This window comes from Neltuma alba, unplaced genomic scaffold (genome assembly GCF_004799145.2).
Source record: "Neltuma alba isolate B1F8T4 unplaced genomic scaffold, ASM479914v2 tig00010127_pilon, whole genome shotgun sequence".
NCBI classification, from domain to species: Eukaryota; Viridiplantae; Streptophyta; class Magnoliopsida; order Fabales; family Fabaceae; genus Neltuma; species Neltuma alba.
Window position 1 is genome coordinate 16,939 of NW_021635078.1, and position 21,537 is coordinate 38,475.

General features: G+C 32.7%; 2 pseudogenes; both read left to right on the forward strand.

The window, feature by feature from the left end:
* Window positions 1-2,215: 2,215 nt before the first annotated feature.
* On the forward strand, window positions 2,216-4,082 carry LOC114754284 (pentatricopeptide repeat-containing protein At2g45350, chloroplastic-like; annotated as a pseudogene).
* Window positions 4,083-18,429: 14,347 nt separating this feature from the next.
* On the forward strand, window positions 18,430-21,472 carry LOC114754281 (pentatricopeptide repeat-containing protein At2g17033-like; annotated as a pseudogene).
* The last annotated feature ends 65 nt before the right edge of the window (window positions 21,473-21,537 follow it).

The window sequence follows — 21,537 nt, forward strand, 5'->3', positions numbered from 1 at the left end:
ATTTCTCATATTTATCAATTTTTTCTAAATTACCTTTATAGATACTCCCTCAATCATAATCAAGTAGAAGAGGAATGTAAGATATTAAAGAAGATGATTATGGTGTTTTAAAAAAACATGTCATATTTCTTATAAATAACTAACTTACCTAACTTTTTTAGTCTAATCAAATTAGTTAAATAGGTTTTATATTAAGGACCGGAGGAGTATTACCTAGGTTGGAATTTATAAATTAGGTCAAATTATTTCTTTACGCCGGAGTTATTATAAACGCAAAACTGTAAGTGTGCAAGTTTTTGGTAACACTTTTATTTTGAAATATCTATCTATTTAGGTCTTGTAAATATAAAACTTGAACTTGTTAATTTTAAAATGTGCATTGTCCTTGAGTTACAAGATGTTATTCATGTGGGTAAGTTAAGTTGTACAAATTTAGTCTTATATTGTAAGTATTTAATGTCGAATACTATCAAGGAACAAATTAAACAAACTTAATCAATACTCTTTCGGTTCTTAATATAGAATCTAATTGTTAAGTTGATTTTGGTCCTAAATATATAACATATTTCTCATATTTATCAATGTTTTTTAAATTATCCTTATGAATACTCTCTCAACCATAATCAAGTAGAGAGAGGGAGATATTAAAGAAGATGATTATGGTATTTAATAAAAACATGTTATATTTTTTATAATTAACTAACTTACCTAACTTTATTAATCTAATCAAATTCGTTAAATAGGTTTTATATTAAGGATAAGAGAAGTATATTTCTTCGATCATAAAGATAAGACTCATATATTTAAGACCGGAAAAGCATATAGTGACCATCTCTTTATATCCTCTTTACAAATCACTACCTCTTTCTATTTATCTTATTAACCTTACTAATTCTATTACCATATATCACCCACTAGTAGAATCTTTTTTAATTTGTTAAAATAGGCTTTTAATAAGACCTTACCTAAAATTGGTTTAAAAGTTTTGACGCTTCCTAGACCGGATGAACAACCAGTTCAGGAAAGTTTTTTCCTTACTGATAGGGTAAGAACCAATCAAGAAAGTAAAGCATAGAAAAGAGATAGAGACAAGAGATTAAAAAAACCTTCTTATATTCATTTACTTGCCTTATAACACAAATGACATGTCTTATTTATCTATAGTTATGATATTACATATAGGCTCCATTCATACTTAAGTGACAAATAATAGGCAATAAAGTTTATAAATGTGAGTGAGAGGTAACTTACGAAATTTTAAAAAAAAAATAGCGACGGAGTAATAAAGTACCGAAATATGAAAAGAAAGGGGAAGATGGATATCCACAAATTATAGTAATCATAACAACAGAGATGCTTTGAATTTTTTTGGCCAAAAGATATTTTGAATCTGACGGTCATAGTCTTCATCAAAGTAACTATCTAATCGAATGATCCACAATCAACTTTCCTGTTCAAATGTTACCAGAAAAACAGATAAGATAAAGCAAAAGACACAGAAGACAGGGATGCCGTGAGGGAGAATTTGAGAAAAGGGAATAAAACTAAATAGTGCAGAATGGAGGACTCAACATTCAACTGCAAAGACACTTGAACCGATAATGGCTTTGCTTAACTCTCATCAGTTCTTCATATTCATTCCGTATCACTCTTGCTCCTTATACAATATAGGCCTCGATTTGAAATTCTATAATGTAGCTGATAATTTTTTCCCTACTTGTCCCTTGTTTCCTAAATGCCATACATGAGAATATACAAAAATGAGCCAGTCATTTTTTTTTTTTTGTGTGGAAAACGTTGACTTTTTGTTGCTCGTTAAAGTTACCTCAAAGTAGAAAATATGCAGTGATGCTTTATACTTAGCTATATCTTTGAGAAAAACTGATGATTGAGATCAGGAAAAGAGCAGGTACTTGGTTTTACCTCATTGCAGGAATAAATGTGGATTTATAATATAAGGTTTCTTATACGTTCCAGGGCTTGAATTTGGAGCTCAAGGTTTGGAATCTCACAATAAGAATTAGAAGCTCGATTTTGGAGCTTAGTTTTATATTCAGATATGGTTTTGAAGTCAATCATTTTCAGGAGATAAAGTAGTTCTAATCTGATATGTCCATATGCCAATTTGAGCCATTAAAAGAAGTTCTAAGTCAATGATCTTCTCGACAACACAACTGACGTAGCTCATCAACTTTCCATTTATTGATGGTTGTGTGTCAATTCACTCCAGCCATGGAGTTCAATCACCCCAACTCTCGTCTTGTTTCAGAAATGCAAAACCATGGATGACATGAATCAGATGCATGCAAGAATGATCACAACTGGGCTAATCAACAACTCATCTCTCACTACCAAACTCATCTCACTTTTGTTTCTTCACCCTATGAGCCTCTTGTTGAGTTCGCTCGCCACATCTTCTTCAAGCATCATGCTAATCGTAATCCTCGAGAACAAGAGGACCCTTTTCTCTGGAATGCCATACTCAGGTCCTACTCTCATGGTTGTTCGCCCAGAGGAGCTCTGGCAATACTTTGTTTGATGCTTGAACTGGGGGTTTGTTTGGATAAGTTCTCATTTTCTCTGTTTTGAAAGCGTGCTCTCGAGTGGGTTTGATGAAAGAAGGAATGCAGATCCATGGATTATTGTATAAACTGCAAATTGAGTCTGATACATATTTGAAAAATTGCTTGATTAGTTGTTTTCTAAGAATTGGGTGCGTTCAACATGCCTGTCAATTGTTTGACAGAATGTCTTGTCATGATTCTGTCTCATATAACTCAATGATTGATGGGTATGTCAAATATGGGATGGTTGGAAAAGCCCGTGAATTGTTTGACAATATGCCTCTAAAGAAGCAGAATCTAATTACTTGGAACTCAATGATCGGAGGATATGTGAGATAAAGATGGATTGAATTGTGCCTGGAATTTGTTTCTTAAAATGCCCAAGAGAGACTTAGTTTCATGGAACACAATGATTGATGGATGTGTAAAGTTTGGTAATATAGAAGATGCTCAAACGTTGTTTAACAAGATGCCTAAAAGAGATTTGGTCACTTGGACAACTATGATTGATGGTTATATGAAATCAGGTAATGCCCTTGTTGCAAGGAGATTGTTTGATGGAATGCCCAAGAGAAACACTATTTCTTGTAACACCATGATGGCTGGCTATGTTCAGAATGGTTATTGCATTGAAGCTTTGAAGCTATTTCATGATATGAGAATAAAAGCACATACACAACCAGATGATACCACCTTGTTGATTGTTCTTACAGCCATCACCCAATTAGGACACGTTGAAGTTGGAGCTCTCATACACCGATATTTAGAGAATAACAATAGTAAATATTTGAGTGGTAAACTTGGTGTTGCTCTAATTGACATGTATTCCAAGTGTGGTAGCATAGAGAATGCTATCTTAGTATTTAAGAATATTGATCAGAAATGTGTCGATCATTGGAATGCTATGATTGGTGGCTTAGCTATTCATGGTATGGGTGAAATGGCTATCAATTTTCTCTTCCAATGGTAAAGGATTCTGTTAAACCGGATGATATCACATTCATTGGTGTGTTGAGTGCTTGTGGCCATGCTGGTTTACTGAAGGAGGGATTGATATGTTTTGAGCTAATGCAAAGAGTATACAAGGTTGAACCTAAGGTGCAACACTATGGTTGCATGGTAGACATCCTTTGTCGAGCTGGGCATGTTGAAGCTGCCAAAAAACTCGTCGAGGCAATGCCTATCAAACCAAACGATGTCATTTGGAGGACTTTGCTTAGTGGTTGTCAAATCCATAAGAACTTCTCAGTGGGAAAGCCAGTTACTGAGGAATTGATCAAGCTAAACTCTTTCAGTCCAAGCTCCTACGTGCTCCTATCTAATGTTTATGCTAGTGTGGGCATGTGGGACAATGTGAAAATGGTTAGGACAATAATGAAAGAGAGAAACCTAAAGAAAATACCAGGCTGCAGTTGGATTGAATTGGAGGGAGTCATTCATCAGTTCTCTGTACAAGACAAGTCACATTCTCAAGTTAAAGAGATTTATTCCATGTTAAGTGGTTTGTAAATTCCCATTTAGAAAGAATAGTTGCATGCAACATCTATGTTTCTATGTTAAGTAATTTGTAAATTCCCATTAAGTCTAGTTTCTTGCTGTGAAGTTTGTCAACTAACGATTAGTTGGTAGATATCTTTACCAACTCTCACAAGGGTCCTTAGCTTTGATACGTATGTAACATGCTTGATGCATATGATTTATGTGCCCTATCTTGAGGGGGATTGTTAGAATATATGCAGATATTGTAATTGATAGATGGTCTATATATAAGCCAATTGGATCCTTCTTCAATGCAATCTGCAAAAATCATCCACTCTATTTCACATTTTGTATTGTCTAGTTTTTGTCAGTGGAAATGTGTTCCTGCAAATGTGATTGCATCATTCCTTTGTTTCAAGTCTTGAATGAGAATAGTGAAAAGTGGGTTTGTTTGCCAAACTAGTCTTGGATTTTCAATTCCAAAATACTGCTATATGATTCATTTTACTTTCTTCATAACTTCTTTGGTATATATACAAATATTTCTTTACATTTTTTCACTTTGACAGGGGTGTGTATGTGTGCATTACTTTTATGTGTCTGTGTGGTAGGCTAACTAATAATTAGGAAAAGTGAAGGTGAAGAAAATCCCATGGATTGCAACTGTTAGTTAAGTCTATATTGTTTTCATTTTTTTAATTTGGCATTTGAATTGCTTAACAAAATCAAGAAAAAAGGGAATTAGAATTAGAATGAGGAAGTGCTACTCATTTTTCCACTTGTTTTCAAGCATTTATTTATTTTAGGTAAAACTACCCATAGGTCCTAGACAAAAAACTGAATGTTCAAGCTTTTAAGGAATTAAATTATACTAGCTCCAATCCTTAGTATAAAACCTAGTTGACTAATTTGAGGAGATTAAAAAATTATTTAAGTTAGTTATTTATAATAAATAGGTGTTGACTTTCCTAGAATACCTTTGTTAATTATGTGTATTAGCTAAAATTATCATTTGATGAAATCTTTAACATGTGCAATCACTACAACTCTACAAGGACTACTTTAAATAAATAAATAAATATAAAAGACAAAATATATTGAGGTCTTATATTAAGAGCAAATTAAAAGTCAACATAACTCTTATATTAAGGATCGGAGGTAGTATAAAAATTAGTGTTGTTATTTGAAAGAATTGAATATTCAGGGAGTTTGAGTTGCAGTTTATTAACTGTATGGTTTATAAAATTAATAGTCTAAGTAATTGACTGTCCTTGGGAAGTATCATAGCACAACATTCTTATTAAATTAAAAGGGTGCATAGCTATACATGACTAAGCATATAATATTTGTGACTATTTACCCTTTAATTAAGACTAAGATAATTTTATGTTTTAAAAATTGTCATTTGATAAGTTGATGTCAATGTTAATTATGTAAAATGTTTGTAATGTATTGTTTTTAATTTTTACTTACTCTTTTGAGTGTGGTTAAACATGATGTTGGCTTATGATTGCTTTTGAAATTTTGGATTATTATTTATTAATTTAAAAATTAAATTAAATTAAGGTTAAAAAAATGGTAGGTTAGCCTGCCAATCCAACAACCTGTCATGGTGGGTTAGGATTAGTATTTTGTTAACCTACCAAGGAACGGGTTACTTTAACTCGTACTGTATAACTTGTAGGTTGTGACAGGACTGATCCGTATTCCCAACCCTCAACTCTACTTTTGTATTTATATATAGGAATAAATTCATGAAATCAAAAAATGGATAGTGTTTCAGTCTACTACAAGACCCAATTTCATTGTTATATATTAGAATTCAACCCTTTTAAGCTTCATAATCTAATCCAGAAATTGCAAATGATTAGCAAATCGAAGCCCCCAAATTGTGAACTTGTCCTTGCTAAAGTTTGGGTCGTGATAGTTTTAGGCCCAAGTTTATGGCCCATTTTCACAGTCCAAGGCTCCAAGCGTGAGATTTAGATTGTAAATTTCATTTGAAATATTTATTAAATAATGGTTGTTTCAGAAGTTAAATATTAATTTATTTTAAAAAGTTAAGTGTTCCTAATATATTTATCTTCTTCGTTAATATTCTCAACATTACGTGTACTTCACAAATTCAAAACATTTTATAGTACTGAGAAAAATTAAATTTCAATTTAAAGAATAAGAGTAATAGATAATAAATAATTATTGTAATTTTTCAAATAAATTTTAAGTATAGAAAATTTAAAATTAGTATCACCATTTCATACAAGTTTGAAAGTGAGTTTACTAAACTATTATAATCTATATTATCTATATATAACAGTAGAATCACATGCTTATGTTAGTAAATGACGTGTCCATTTCTTTTATGGCTATTTTCAGATCTAGTTTCTGTTCTTCTATTATTGCACTTTTTTTTTCTTTTTTACCATGAATCATAATTCATTATGCTACCACGAGAATAACATGTACAAAGAAGATGCCAAAACAGCAATGACAGCAAAATAACGACAGAGGTTCAGAAAATTCAAAACGATAGAAAACTAGAAATACTAACTGTATGCAAATAAATCAAACGCTATCTGCTTCTATTATAACTTGTAGGAGGTCATGCTCTTCATAGATTAAGTTAGCTTTCCTTAATGCCATTAATTCTGAGATGAATGTTGAGCGTGCTTCTACTCCTTCCCCATATGCCCATAACAAACGACCAGTGTGGTTGCGACTCGTGACATACTAGCCCAATAGCTGCCGAGTCCTCTTGCAACTGAAAGGAGCCATCACAATTGATTTTAACCCACCTAACTAGTGGCGCTACCTATATTTGTGCTCTGGGTTGAGTTACAGCTTCCTGACTTTGAGTCGATTGATTAAGAGCTACCCAATACTCTAGAGCATCCACCCGAACTTGCCTTAGCACCAATTATGGGTCTAGGACCTTAAAATTGAAGACAAGCCCATCGCGTACCTTCCATATATGCCATAGTAAGTAGACGATCAAAGAGAGATCAAACTCTTGCATATCTTCTGGGTGTAGCATTAAATTAGAAAACCAGTCCTCGAATGAAGTTATTGCCAATCGATCAATCCTTAGGGAGAGAGAGCTTCCAAACTGAACCCAGTGTATCCACAGGCTAAGAGGTACTTTAATGTCCAATTTGGAGGAGACATTGAAAATAAATGATATAAATTAGGATTGGGATTAAGAAAGCCTACTAAAAGAGGGTTTAGCACAAGAGAATTAGACAAAGTCTTATGCAACACCTAACTTTTATATACTTATAGGATCATTTTAACGTTTGTAAATCACAAACGCCAGGTTTCTAACTTGGGAAAAAACAAGGAAATCTTTTTTTAACCTTTAGAATCTGTTAATCAAACATTTCAAACCTTTCGAATAACTGACGAGTGATCCACAATTAACTCTACTTTCAACTTAATTTATTATCACGTAAAATGATTTCATACTGTGTAATTTTATAATATTATATTAAAAATATAGCAACTATTTTGGTTGACGGCGCATACCTACACCAGACAGTGTTTTCCTCCTTATAAAGTATACAAAATAATATTTACATAAAGTAAGTTATTTGCCCATATAACATATACAATAGTACAAATATTAACTTATCAAAATATTCTGCTACATATGTACAGAATATAAAAGGCATTCTTACTTTTCAACTAGCTCATCTCTTTCTAAAAAAAACCTCCTTATCCTTCAAGCTACTAGCCGCTATTCATCATAAATGGGAGGGTGAGATTCTAAAGAATCCTTGTGGTAGTAATTTCCATCTAACACATATGCAGATTACCTAAAATATGCAAAACAAGCCATACGGAACATAACCTTGCAAGCTATGCATAAAAAGCATTTAAGTGCAATGACACATAGTCAAATTAATTAGCTGAATGCGTAGTCAATGGCACATAAGGTCAGACATACAATGGCTCATAAGGCTGCATAAATAATGGCTCATAAAGCTGCGTTTGTAATGGCACATAAGGCCATGCAAATAATAGCTCATAAGGCCCCATATCTTTCAGCTGCACGGCTATTAACTCATGCAAGAAATTAAGGATTACATGTTCTCATGCTTTTAAATAACAATATGGCACAAACAGACATGTAACAATCATACATAAATGTAAGGTAGGAAAAAAACTACTACCTAGTCCGCTTCCTTCCAAATCAGACCTTACCTTCCTCCTTTCTTTCCGCTTCTTGGTAGGCTTGAGCAGATATAAAAACATATCATATTGGTAAGAGTAGATGAATATTTGATCTAACTATAATTCATCTAATATCAATTTGTATGTTTTGGTCACACATGATTTTAGCTTAAAGATCGTTATATAATATTATTTTGTTATAATTTGACCTTGTATAGAAGTTATATTATCTCATAAATTTAATTGTCAACTAACACCTCCTAACTTGTTGATAGTTTTTCATTAATTTGTTAGTTCATGCCCATGAGCTTGTCAATTGGGAGGGCATGGGCAACGATGTAATTTTTCGTTTGGAATAAATGACTCTCAAGTCTTATGGGACCTTTTTATTTTTAAATTTTAAGAAATTTCAAATTAATAAATTGTGTTGTTTCAGATTTGTGTATAATTTTCCCCAAATTAATGCTTCCCGAGTTCCGCCCCATCCCCGTGCATACATGTCCTACTATTTTACTTGTTTAACTGTTAAAGTTGTCCGCGGGGAGAGTCCGAGCAACAATCCTATTTTTGTTATAACTGGTTTAGAACCTTCGCATGGTAAGGGGCAATAGAGGCACAAACTAAAAGGCATTATTAAAATTACTTTCTATCGATAGTAAAGGGTAAAGATAAATCTTGTTGGCCAAAAAAAAAAAGATAAACTAAATGAAATGATGTAATCGTAAATAAGTCTTTAAGTTTAATATATCTTTAATATACTCTGCAAATATTAAAAGTGGGCAAGTCTTGAAATTTTTTTGTGTGTGTTACGTCTCATTTCCGTTATTGAATTTCTTCGATGACATGGATTAGTTAAAAAAATATGTAAATAATTACAAATTGAGCTTTTCAAAAAAAAAAATGGAGAGGATAATGTATTTCTAATCAATCTAGAAACCAAGCTATGCCCCGGAATGTTACATCTTCATTTTTCCAATGTGAAAAATTCTCCTACATTCTTAAGGTATTCAACCGTGTAGCTTTCTCAAAGTATTGCATTAATATTGAACAGACCACACGAAAGAGATATCAATATGTAAGTGTTATTTTTGAAATAATATTACATCACTTGATATGGAGTTCTTCCATCCTGCCACCCATACAACAAATCAATCAAGCAGTGGCTCCCCAACAATAGAAGAAAGCTTCAATAACAAATGAAAATAAAACAGCACATAACATCCCCAGATGATTAACAACACATATCTTCTCTTTGACGCCAAAACAATTAGCTTGTATTTAGGATCCAGCATTGGCACCCTCACAATAGATCTCCTTACGTAAGATTAGGTAATTCCATGTAGGTAGGATTGGAGAATACTACATTTCTCCTTGGTATTTTTTAATCCCACATATATGGATTTGCCCAATCCCAAGTATTAAGTAATTATTCATACTAAACACTCTTTTAGCATATTTTTTTTAATCCCAATTCTAATACTTATCCCTCACTTTCAATGGGATTTAAGTTCCTTTTAAAGCTTCATAAACTCCAAAACCCTCACATTCATACCAAGAAAAATAAAAAAGATCTTATTCACTAAATTTCCAAGTTAAATTAAGCTCTCAAAAGTAAATTATAGTGGTTTAATACTACCTTTAGTGCTAATTATAAGATCTTGTTTGTAGACTATTAATTATAAGGTCTTATAATTCGGACAAGAGGTAGTATGCCGTATTTTTGCTTGCAATCTTCCACAACAGTAACCCTTTCTTACTTTTTTCTGCTATCTTCCACAACATTATCAAGCACAAGCAAGGTTTCGTTCATAAAATATTAAAATTTCTCTTTACTGGGAGATGAGGAACTCTTAGTATACCACACACCCCTTGAATCCACCATGCTTGATGTGCTAAAAATGTTTCACTCCCTTTAGGTTTTCTAGGCAGTTATCGTTGCAATGACTGCATAAGCATGTAGTTTGAATAGAAGTTATCATTATGTAACATCAATTATTAGGAGATAAGTTAAAGCAAAACAAATTGTATCACCCAAAATAGTATCAGTGTTTGTAATAAGATACTAATGAAAATACCATCGACATCAGGACCCAGCAATTATATAAATTCATATCATAATACCTCAAATCCAATTTGGCACCCTAGCACTTACAATCCTATAATTGAATCAACACCTTAGAAAAATAAAGAAAATGATTGAAAAGAAAATTTAGCTGAGGCTTACAATGGTTACCACTAAATCTATAAAAAAGGAGGAGAAATGGAGGAGGGAAGGAAGGTCCTTAACTGAAGTAAGTAGCCATGAAAATAGAAATAAGACACTCAAAATGACAAATTTTCCATTAAACAATACTTGCACAAAATCAGTCATGTAGTGATTACTGTAGTATTTTTGAGAAGTTGATGTGATGATTATTTTTCGTCTAAGATTACAAAAGATAGAGAAGTGGTAGTTTATAGGAAACAAATTATTTTGATGTAGATAACAGGAAGTGAAATGCATGAGAAAAAATAAAACTAAAACTAACAATACGCAAAAAATGATGAAAAAACACTTTTAGCAAGTTGCAACTGGAACGTGTCTGGTTATACTGCATAGCTAATTAACATAGTTCAAAGTCCAATAAATAGTTCCTCAAGAGAGAGGAAGAGAGGTAAAGTCTATAGAAAAAGCAATCAATTACAAGTTTCATTACCTAAAACGTACAACCCATCAGTAGTGTTTGAAAGGAAACACCCAAGAAAATTGCAGGAAAAAAATAACATGTGCAGGATAGTGTTAATTTGCTTATAATCTAACATTGCATATGAACAAAAAATAAATGTAGGAAAAATAAGAAAATTATTGAAAGCCTACAGTGCAATTTATAATATCATGACTTAAGGCAAGTGGAAGTTAACAATGTTAGCACTCTGTTCCATCCATACGGTTCCAGGTTCAATGCCCACATCAATTTCAAAATTTAACTTATTTTAGATATCTCTGGTTTGACTCCCAGATTATCACAAAGTTATTGGTTTAAAGAATTCACAAACCTGACCAAATAGCTATACTTCCAACTATATATGGAAAAAAAATGTACTTACTATTTTAACTAAACACCCAGACTGGAAATTTCAGCGACAACCCATTCCCAATAGCACATTCCCAAATTTAGAAACTAATGGGAGTTAGACACAACCAAACCCCATTAATAGTACAACCAAGAAACAATAGTCCCTGGAAGACAAATGATTTTTTTTTTTGACCTCACAAATTGATACACTGAGCCATACTTTTCATTCATCTCAATGAGGAACAAACTGATACAAAGTAGCCAAACAGTCTTGAAGAGTGAAGATCAGGGAGCGAATCTGACAAACTAACCTGAACAGTAATAGAAAATATCATGCACACAATTAAAAATAAGGTAGGAAAAAAAAAAAAGACTGTCGAACGTTTCAAAGAGGGTTTACCTCTATAACATGTATAGCATCCCGTGCTCCTTCCCCTAAATAACCCCGTCGACCCTGCCTAGTCTTTGGGCCATCTTCAATCACAATAAGAATGAAATACTAGATAAAAATGAGAAGCGTCCAGTTAGTTAACTCAAACAGAAAAGACTCACCCATTCCCATCCTCTGCCATGCATGTTAAACCATGTCTAGATACCCCCCTAAAACAAAGCCATAGATCCATCCAATCTGCAGATAAAAGAAAATAAAATAAAAACATACTAAATGAAGATAACACCAGTCTAATATAGCACAATTATGCAAAATGACATTATTTTAAAGTGGATATATGAACAATATGGAAAATCATATTAGCTGAAACAACGGCTTTCAAATTATTGTTATTTATTTTAGTATATTATTTGAAGCAAACCCCTAAAAAAAAAACAAAAAAAGAAGCAAACCCTACAACTATCACCAATAGTCATCATTAGGGTTGGCTAAAAGCCAACTATTAGCGCTATCTATCTTTTTTTATAAGAAAGGACTTCTTTTATAATGGTGTTCTTAAATATAAAAGAGAAATCATCTTTTTTTTTTAATTTTAAATTTTGTAATATAAATTTTTACTCATTATCTCCTATATAATCTCTTCACAAACAAATGTATAATTAAAAAATTATGCATGTAATTTATACATTTATTACTGTTTTGATGGTTCTTTCTTATAATACAAAATGGAGGGAGTGCAATGTTTTTATATTTTTTTAACATCGGAAGACAAGCTAAGACTCTAGAGAGAAACTAGTCCTCCTCATAAACATCAAATTACAATGTTGAGAACATTGATGTTTATGGTCCAAAAAGTTTTGATAGCACCCATCTAGTATGGTCGAAACGAGAAGAAGTTGCCCAGCAACATGATGCCCGTCATAATCCACACAAGAGATGAGTGGAATTTTAGTTGTTCCACACTCCATAATACTGCAAGAGACTCAATGGAACAGAGCCTCTGTTGATTAGCGCTTTCCTTCAAAGATAAATTTGCATCTCTAAGCTTTTGCATCTCTGTGAATTTTCATTTTTCTTCTTTTGGCATCTTTGAAAAACTTCTGATAGGTAATTTATCTAGTAATTTTTTATCAATCATGTCAGTAGTTAGTAAACACTGTTAGCTTTGAAACTAATAGTCTTTGACCATAAGGATTAACTGCTCTAACGGAATAAACTGTAAGGCAAGGACCTAATCAAAATTTGAGTAAAACGATGAGGCCTGGGGGATTAGCTTTCCCTTTTAAATATTCATGGGGATTCCATTAAATAAAATTAATATTTAAATTTCTATTCAAAATAACGAACTTAACATGTTTAGCAAATAATTATTATAAAATTATGGTAAATATTATAAATAGAAATATTATGAAGTAAAACTATAATATTTATTTGTAGATATGAAATTTAAATGTTTAAATATTTATATAAAATGATAATCGATATAAAATTTAAATTTTGAAATACTTCAAAGGATTAAAAATGTTGTTTATACTTTATAAATTATTATCGGCATTTTATATTATCATTCATTTTTTTTAAATTGTAAATTTAATTTTCTTCATAACATTTAAAATACCAAAGCCGCTATTTAAAAAAATGGGTAATAAGTTAAGGTTTTGTTTTTTCTAGATTAATAGAGGGTATGATAATCAAAATCAACATATTTCACAACATTGGGTAAAATTGACAACATCTTTTTAGTTATACACAGTAGAAAGTTTATTTCACTGGCTCAAGCGAGAAAAGCTTGCTTCCCTCATTTGAAAGAAATATTTACAAACATTTAAAATCATTAGTTCTTTCTCCTTTCTTTTTGCACACATTTCGTCGATAAAAATTACCGTCTGATTTAAAATATAGTTCTTTCTTTTCTTTTCTTTTTCCCCCCTTGTGTTATAGGGTGAATGGACAACAGCACCCTTGGGCAGCAGAGATTTTTGATCGTTAATCTCTCACACTGGAACATAGAGATAGTACATGCTCACAAGGAGGCATTGGCACGTGAGGATTTACTTGCCAAGAGGGCTCATGAGACGAACAATGAAAGAGCAGTCTTGCTGGACCCGCCCACATTCTGCTTGGATCAAATGGCAAAGGACCTAACTTAGTCTTGTTCATTTTAGCCACACTGTCATATTGAAAATAAAAAATAAGAACTAAAATTGTAATTGATAAAAATTATTAAAAAATATTTAGTATGAGTAATTACTTATTATATGAAATTAGATAAATCCGTTGAGGTGGGATTGGAGAATACCATCTCCCACTATGGTATTTTGCAATTCCACGTATATGAGTTTGTTTAATCCCATGTAATAAGAAATCTCTCCTGCTAAATATTTTTTTAATAATCTTTTTTAATTTCAATCTCAATTCCTACTCCTTATTTTTAATACTTCGCACTAAATAAGACCTTAGTCTGTATTTGTAGTTTTCCTTCTCTAGATTGTCATAGAACTTGTGTCTCTGTATGTATAATTGTATATTACCAATGAATTACTTTTCGATAGTCTGAGATATGATTGATATATATATATTTAAAGATATTTGAAACATTAAATATTTTAAGATTAATTCTATTTTTAGCTTTTAACTTTGACCTTGTTTTGGTTTTGATTCTAAAATTTGATTTATTTTGATCTGCTTAAACATTTTTGACTTGATAATAGTGTCTTTGGTACTTAAAACTTTTAAAATCATTTGTTTCAAATTTCAAACTAAAATCAACATGAGGTCAAATTTTAAAAATTAAAGATAATATTAACCAACATTTTTATTTGAAAATTGCTGCTCTTTGGTGATCGTCTGTCACAAATTTTTATGGGAAAATGATACAAAATGACACTTGAGCTTGGAAATGCCAAAATAGTTACTTGAATTTACAAATTCCCAATTTAGTCACAAGTGACCAATTTGACATTTATAAATTTGCTAAAATGACCATATTACCCTTCATTTTATTTATTGTTTTTTAAAAAACCAAAGCCCCCACTGGCCGGCCAGTTATCGGAAGCCGTCACCGGAGCTACGGTGAGCAATAGACAATTGGTGGCCGAAGTTCCGGCGGCCAGAAACAATTTTTTTTAAAATTTTTATAACTTCAGTATAACGGTTAATAACTTTTGCAATACTATTAACAATTTCAGTATAACAGTTAACAACTAGTTTTTCAGAAAATTCAACAATTGGTAACTAGAGCTCCGGTGGCCGAAAATGAGTTTTTAAACAAATTTTACAATTTCAGTATAATGGTTAACAACTTTTATAACGCTATTAACAATTTTAGTATAACAGTTAACAACAGGTTTTTCGAGAAATTCAAAAAGTAGCATTTTTACAACTTTAATAATGCCATTAACAAGTTTCGTAACTCTATTAACAACTTTAGTATAACATTTAACAAGTTTTCTTAAAAATTCAAAAAAATATTATTTTTACAACTTTAGCAACTACTATTTTTAAAATTTTTTTAAAACTTCAATGTAACAATTAATAACTTTTGTAACCCTATTAACAACTTCAGCATAACAGTTAACAATTTTTAAAAAATTTGAAAAGTAGCATTTTTATAACATTAGTAATGTCGTTAACAAGTTCTGTAACTCTATTAGCAACTTTGAGATAGCATTTAATAACAAGTTTTCCTAAAAATTTAAAAAAAGAAGAAGGTATTTTCACAACTTTAGCAGCTTTCTTTTTTGAAAATTTTTACAACTTCAGTATAACAGTTAACAACTTTTGTAACGCTATTAACAACTTCAGTATAGTAGTTAACAACAGGTTTTTCGACAAATTCAAAAAGTAGTATTTTTACAACTTTAGTAAAAATTGTTTCCGGTTGCTGGAGCTTTGGTGACCAATTGTTGACCAGTCACCAAAGCTCCGATGACGGCCGCTGCTGCCAGCGCTGGACCAGCCAATGGGGGCTTTGATTTTTTTAAAAAAACAATAAATAAAATAAAGGGCAATATGGCCATTGCAAGAAATTTATTAATGTCAAATTGGTCTTTTATGACTAAATTGGGATTTTACAAATTTAAATGACCATTTTAGTATTTTCAAGTTCAAATGTCATTTTTGTGTCATTTTTCCAATTTTTATCTAGCCTCATTTCATGTGTATATTAATATTAAAGAAGTGTAAAGTTCCAGGGTCATGTTCTTTTTTAGTTATATGTAGTGCGCTAATTTTATTTATGATGTGTTCGTTATTCTAATCCTCCCCCAATTTTTATATTTAAGATCATAATAGTATTATTTTTCTTCTACTTCTAGTACTTTAATTTTATTTATAATGCATCATAAATAAAATTAGAATGTAGAGTGTAATTGGACTGGATACATTATAAATAAGATTAAAATGCTAAATATTACTGGGAAATAATATTAGGATGTTTTACGATAACTTAACCATTAAAAATGATAAAAAAAATTGGATTAATATTATTATTATTTCTTACTGTATAGAAAGCAAGGGTGTATGTGATTTTGAAAGTAATTTTATAATTATATAAAATAAGTGTAAAAAATATTTTGTTTTGATTAAAAATAATACAAAAATTGGATTAATACTATTATTATAAAAATAAATATGTTTTTAAAGTAATTTTGGGCATCCCGAACAACCGTCCTCAGGCTCACAGGTTTATCCGTCGGTTAACAATCAATCTTCCTGTTTTTAACTTACATAAGAAGAACAGATAAGACAGAGCGAAAGATGCAGGGGACAGGGATGGAGCCGAGTGAAGAGAAAGCGAGGTTGGGAGAAGAAAGCGAAATAGAGGCAGAACGGGGGAGTCAACATTCGGCTCCGGAGAAAGCTGAACCGGTAATAGCTTCAGATCTTCTCCTTTCCCTTGAATCCAATGAATCCTATCTCTCAATTCGTTGTTGTAGTTAACTCCGGTTAAAATTGAGGCCAAAAAATTTGTCGGATTAAACGTCAATTTGTAGAGTGAGCCCTTTGGTTGTGCTTATCAACAATGGCTTCGTAGCTTGTAGGGCGATTTGGTTCTGTGTGTTCAGTGGGTTGGATTTGGTCATTGCCCCTCTTTTTCCCTGTTCTTTCTTGGTTTCTGCTTTTGTTTATTATTCTCTTCTGCTTCTGCTTTCCTTCTTTTACTTCGGCGCAACATCGATATCACAGCACAACAAGAAAAAACTGCTCTTCGTTGCAACATTGTTGTTCTCTGCTCCTGATTTCTTCCATATATTGCGTGTCAAGTTTATCTTTTTTCGGAATGATTTTGAGGGAAAAAGCGTGTGAGATGCGATGGTGGTGGGTTTTTTTTTTTTTTTTTTTTTGGGGGGGGGGGGTTGGGGGTTTAGTGAAGGAATGGGCTTTGGACTTGTAGGTTATATATATGGTTAACAGATTCAGGTGAATTGTCAAGAAAAGCAAATTAAATTTTTTGAAATATTTTTTATTAAATTAAAGCTAGGCATTAATCATTAGCCTTAAAAGAAATCAAAATAATTAAAGTTGAATTTATTAATAACTGAGAGAAAATTTGTTGTTGAGTATGTGCAGGTTAACTCAGTCGTACTATTGTTAATATTACGCTACTCCCTCCGTTCCTTATTATAAGAGACATTTGATGCTTATATAGTGTTCCTAAATATAAGAGACACTTAAAAGTTGTCTCTACTTTTTTGTGTTGATTTCCTCTTTTACCCATATTTATTGTCTCCAACTCACACTCTCTCTCCTTCCCACTTCTCTTTCTTTTAAGAATTTACTATTGTTCTCTCTCATGCTCTCTCTTCTTATTAATGAGGGCATTTTTAGAAAAAAAATTATACTTTTTGCACATTAATTGTTCTTAACTAATTTTAACTGTTTTTTTTATCAACGTAATTCGGTTATTCGTCTCTTATAATAAGGAACGGAGGGAGTATATTGTAAGGCTCATGTTCCTTTTAGTAATGTACGGCTAAAATGTTTTTGACAAACATGTATCATCCTAGCATGCTTAATCAGTCAAAATCACTCGTAATGTAAAACAATCCAAACAAAAGTTCAAATCTACCCATATTCTATTTTGCAAATGCTAATCTAAACACCCTATTAATTGTTTGTGATGTGCTGTTTGAGTTTTAAATTGCGTCATATCATCATTTTCTTCATGTTATCTCTCGGCCTAATTTCTGGAATGGGGCTGGGGGAGTTATTTAACAAGACAGTAAAGCTTGATCATAGTTATATGCATATATAAATACACATACATATGTGCTTGATTGCGTGTAAGCAGCGATTGAGGCAAACTACATGCAAGAGGGTTGGAACTATTTGATACTGAGAGTTCTTTAGTGTCTTTTTATGCGCTTTATAGATAAATGTATGCTTTCCGTTATTCTCCAATTCACTGGCTCCTTGACAATATATGCCGTTGTCATATGGCCATGAACGTAGAAATGTTGATTGATACTTGCTATCCAATTGGAGCGATGCCAATTCCTGAAATAGTTGATAAGGTTTCTTTGAATCGTTGATAAGATTTCATACATAAAATGTTCTCCCCCCCCCCCCTTTTTCTTTTTTAATTTAAAATTGTCCTTGGTGGATAACATGCTAAACTATGGGAATTTTACATTTTGACTCTCCGTGAAGGTCTGTGGAAGAAGGACATGATTTTATAATATCTAACGTTGAAGATGATGTTGAGCAGTGTCCAACTATGGTGGAACCAAGGACCAAAGCTTGGAGTTAGGTAGAATATGCGCTAACAAAACAAGGTCAGCATTTTTCTGAAGAAGGTGGTGACATCTGGAGAACCGTCGACCACAAACAACTTGATCCAGAGATTCGTACAAAGTTCACCTGAATCAGTGTCTCTCAGCACTCTTTGCGATCTCCTCTCTCCTTCTACAGTTCAACTCCATCTCTCCTCAGTTGCCTTCCGGTTAGTACTTTACTCTTATCTCTCTCCTCAAGTTGATTATTAGAGTCTCTGATGTTTTTGCAAATTTTGCAGCTTTATGCAAGAATTGCTGAAGCACCTTGGTACAGTTGGAACCCTAAGATTGTAGCTGAGCTTGCTGCTTTGCTGGATAAACAGGAACAATATTCAGCCTGGGAAACTCTATTTCGGAAGGCACTTCCAAATCAGAGTCTGGCTCTCGAGATCTGGCTCTTGTCTATGTGTAATTGTTGGAGTGTCACTCACAACAAAGTCAGAAAGAGGGTTTGAGATTGCTTATTCGTACCTAAGCCAGCTTCTTCATAGTTCATCATCCTCTATTTACATAAACGTCGTGTTTATGAATATATGGTCAGTGGTTTATGTTCAATGGATAGGCCTGTGAGGCGGCAGAGAAGTTGGTTGAGAATATGAGAATCAAAGCACTTGAACCTTCAGCATTTGAATTCAAGTCTATCATGTATGGTTATGGAAGATTGGGATTATTCCAAGACTTGGAGAGACTTTTGGTTCAAATGGAAAAAGAAGGGTTTGTTATTGATACAGTTTGTTCAAATATGGTTCTTTTAGCGGGCGGAATGCATGGTGAGCCAACAAACATGGTTTCATGGCTTCAAGGATGAGGAAGACATCAATTCCGTTCTCGAAAAGGACATATAATTCTGTTCTGAATTCATGTCCTGTTCTCATGAGAAAGTTGGTGGACTTGAATGGCTTCCCATTGTCAATTGAAGAGTTGAATGCCAGTTTGGAAGGAGATGAAACTATGGTGGTTGGAGAGCTAATCAGGTCAACCGAGATTCTAGAAGAGGTCATGGTTTGGGACTCTAAGCAGGCAAAGCTGGATTTACATGGACTGCATTTGGGTTCATATTATCTAATTATGTTACTTTGGTTGCAAGAAATGCGACGAAGGCTGAACGATTCAACTGACGCGATTCCTGCAGAAATTGTTGTGGCGTGTGGTTCAGGGAAGCATAGCAATCTCGGGACAATCTCCTCTGAAAATGTTGGTGAAAGAGATGATGGTGAAGATGAAAAGTCCTCTGAGAATTGATGATAGGAAGAAGAAGCTATGACTTTTTATTATCGTCCGACCGTTACTGAGGCTTTTGCTTCTGTTCAATATATAATGACGGAAGCTAACTTTGGTTGGTTAATCCGATCAGTTCATCAATGGTCGGCAAGTATGATGGTCCTAATGATGATCCTGCACGTATTTCGTGTGTATCTCACGGTGGTTTTTAAAAACCTCGTGAATTGACTTGAGTTACGGGTGTAGTTTTGGGTGTATTGACCGCATCTTTGGTGTAACTGGTTATTCCTTACCTTGGGACCAAATAGGAATGGTTGTTTTGTTGCTAAAGGTAAAGCTATGAGAGATTGGTTGTGTTTAGGACACGAATTATTAAAAAATATGATATGCAAACAAAAATATAATGAGGCCATCGTTGCCTAACCGTTAGTTGACCATGCTTGCTCCTACATGCCATGCTCTCAAATCTGGTTCTTTCTTTTGCGATTGCACATGTTTTTTAGGGGGTTGGGGGGGGGTTAATATCAGATTTACTCGGACAGATTAATAAGTTAAAAGAAAAAAAAACTGTATATATACGTAATTCATTCCTTCCACGTCGTTATCTCCACTTAAATCAAATTTATTCGTTTTTATTTTGTAATTTAATATTTTCATACTAATTTATTGAAATAATCAGAGGAATAAATTAAGGTCTAAAAAAAAAAAAGATTATCAAAAAGTTTTAATGACAAATTAAATTGTGATTCCGACTAAGCTTGTCAATGTATATTGTTTTGTACGATTGAGATCATTTTTTGTAACTATATTTTTTTCTTAAATTTTATAACAATTCTCCAAACATGTTGAGTGTGAATGGTCTAAATTTCATTAACAAATTTCGTAGATTCGTTTTCCAGCTATTGGAAACTCTCAACAATGTCATCGTTCAACCAGAGGGCCCTCTCTGTTGCATCAAAACTTCCATTGGATGATCGGAATAAAATAAGAAAATAGAAACATCTTAGGCGTTGTCTCATTCCTTCTTCCTAGAACAATTTTTAGTTTTTTTTTAAAAAAAGAATAATTTAATTTAGTTGAGTGTTTTGCAAAATGAAAAAGTAATATCTTTTAAAAAAATAGAAAATTAGCATCCAACACTTTGATATAATTTTCCAACTACATACAAGTTCCAACACCCTCAGTTTATTTATAATGCATTAAACATCATAAACTATAAATAAAATTAGAGTGTTGGATACTACTACTAAAAATTATATTAGGATACTGGATGTTACTTTACTCTTGAAAAAAATTACAAAAAAAAAATAGAACAATTTTAAAGATAATTTAATATAAAAGGCCATTGTTTTGAGATATTGACAACACTTCATTACTCATTTACCGCTCTATTGGCCAACTTTGTCATTAAAAAATTCCAGCCACCAACGAGAGTGTCGAGGTGGCATGTTTATTCATTTTTTTTAATAAAAAACTAAAGTACATATTTTTTTTGAATAAGAGAAGATTTTATTACTCAAAAAACTTTACAAGAGGGACCCAACAGAAAAACAAGAAGGAAAAGCAGACAGAAAATTAAGCTACATTCGAAGAGAAAGTTTTAGCTTTGGTGACATGGTGGGCCCAAGAAAAGGCTTCATTCATGAGCTTGTGCGCCTCCGTAGATTCATGGCCGAAGAGGAACCTATTTCGGGCACTCCAGAGTTTCCAGCAAATGATTCCGAACAAAGTACTCCAGTGGGTTCCCCCTCTCTTGGGGTTCAGGTGGTGCTTAAACCAGCTGGGAACGGTTGCGCAAAGAAGTTGCTGATTTGATCTGCTAGAAGGACCAGGTTCCAGCAGGTAGAGGCAAGGTTACATTTCCGTAGGATATGGTCTAA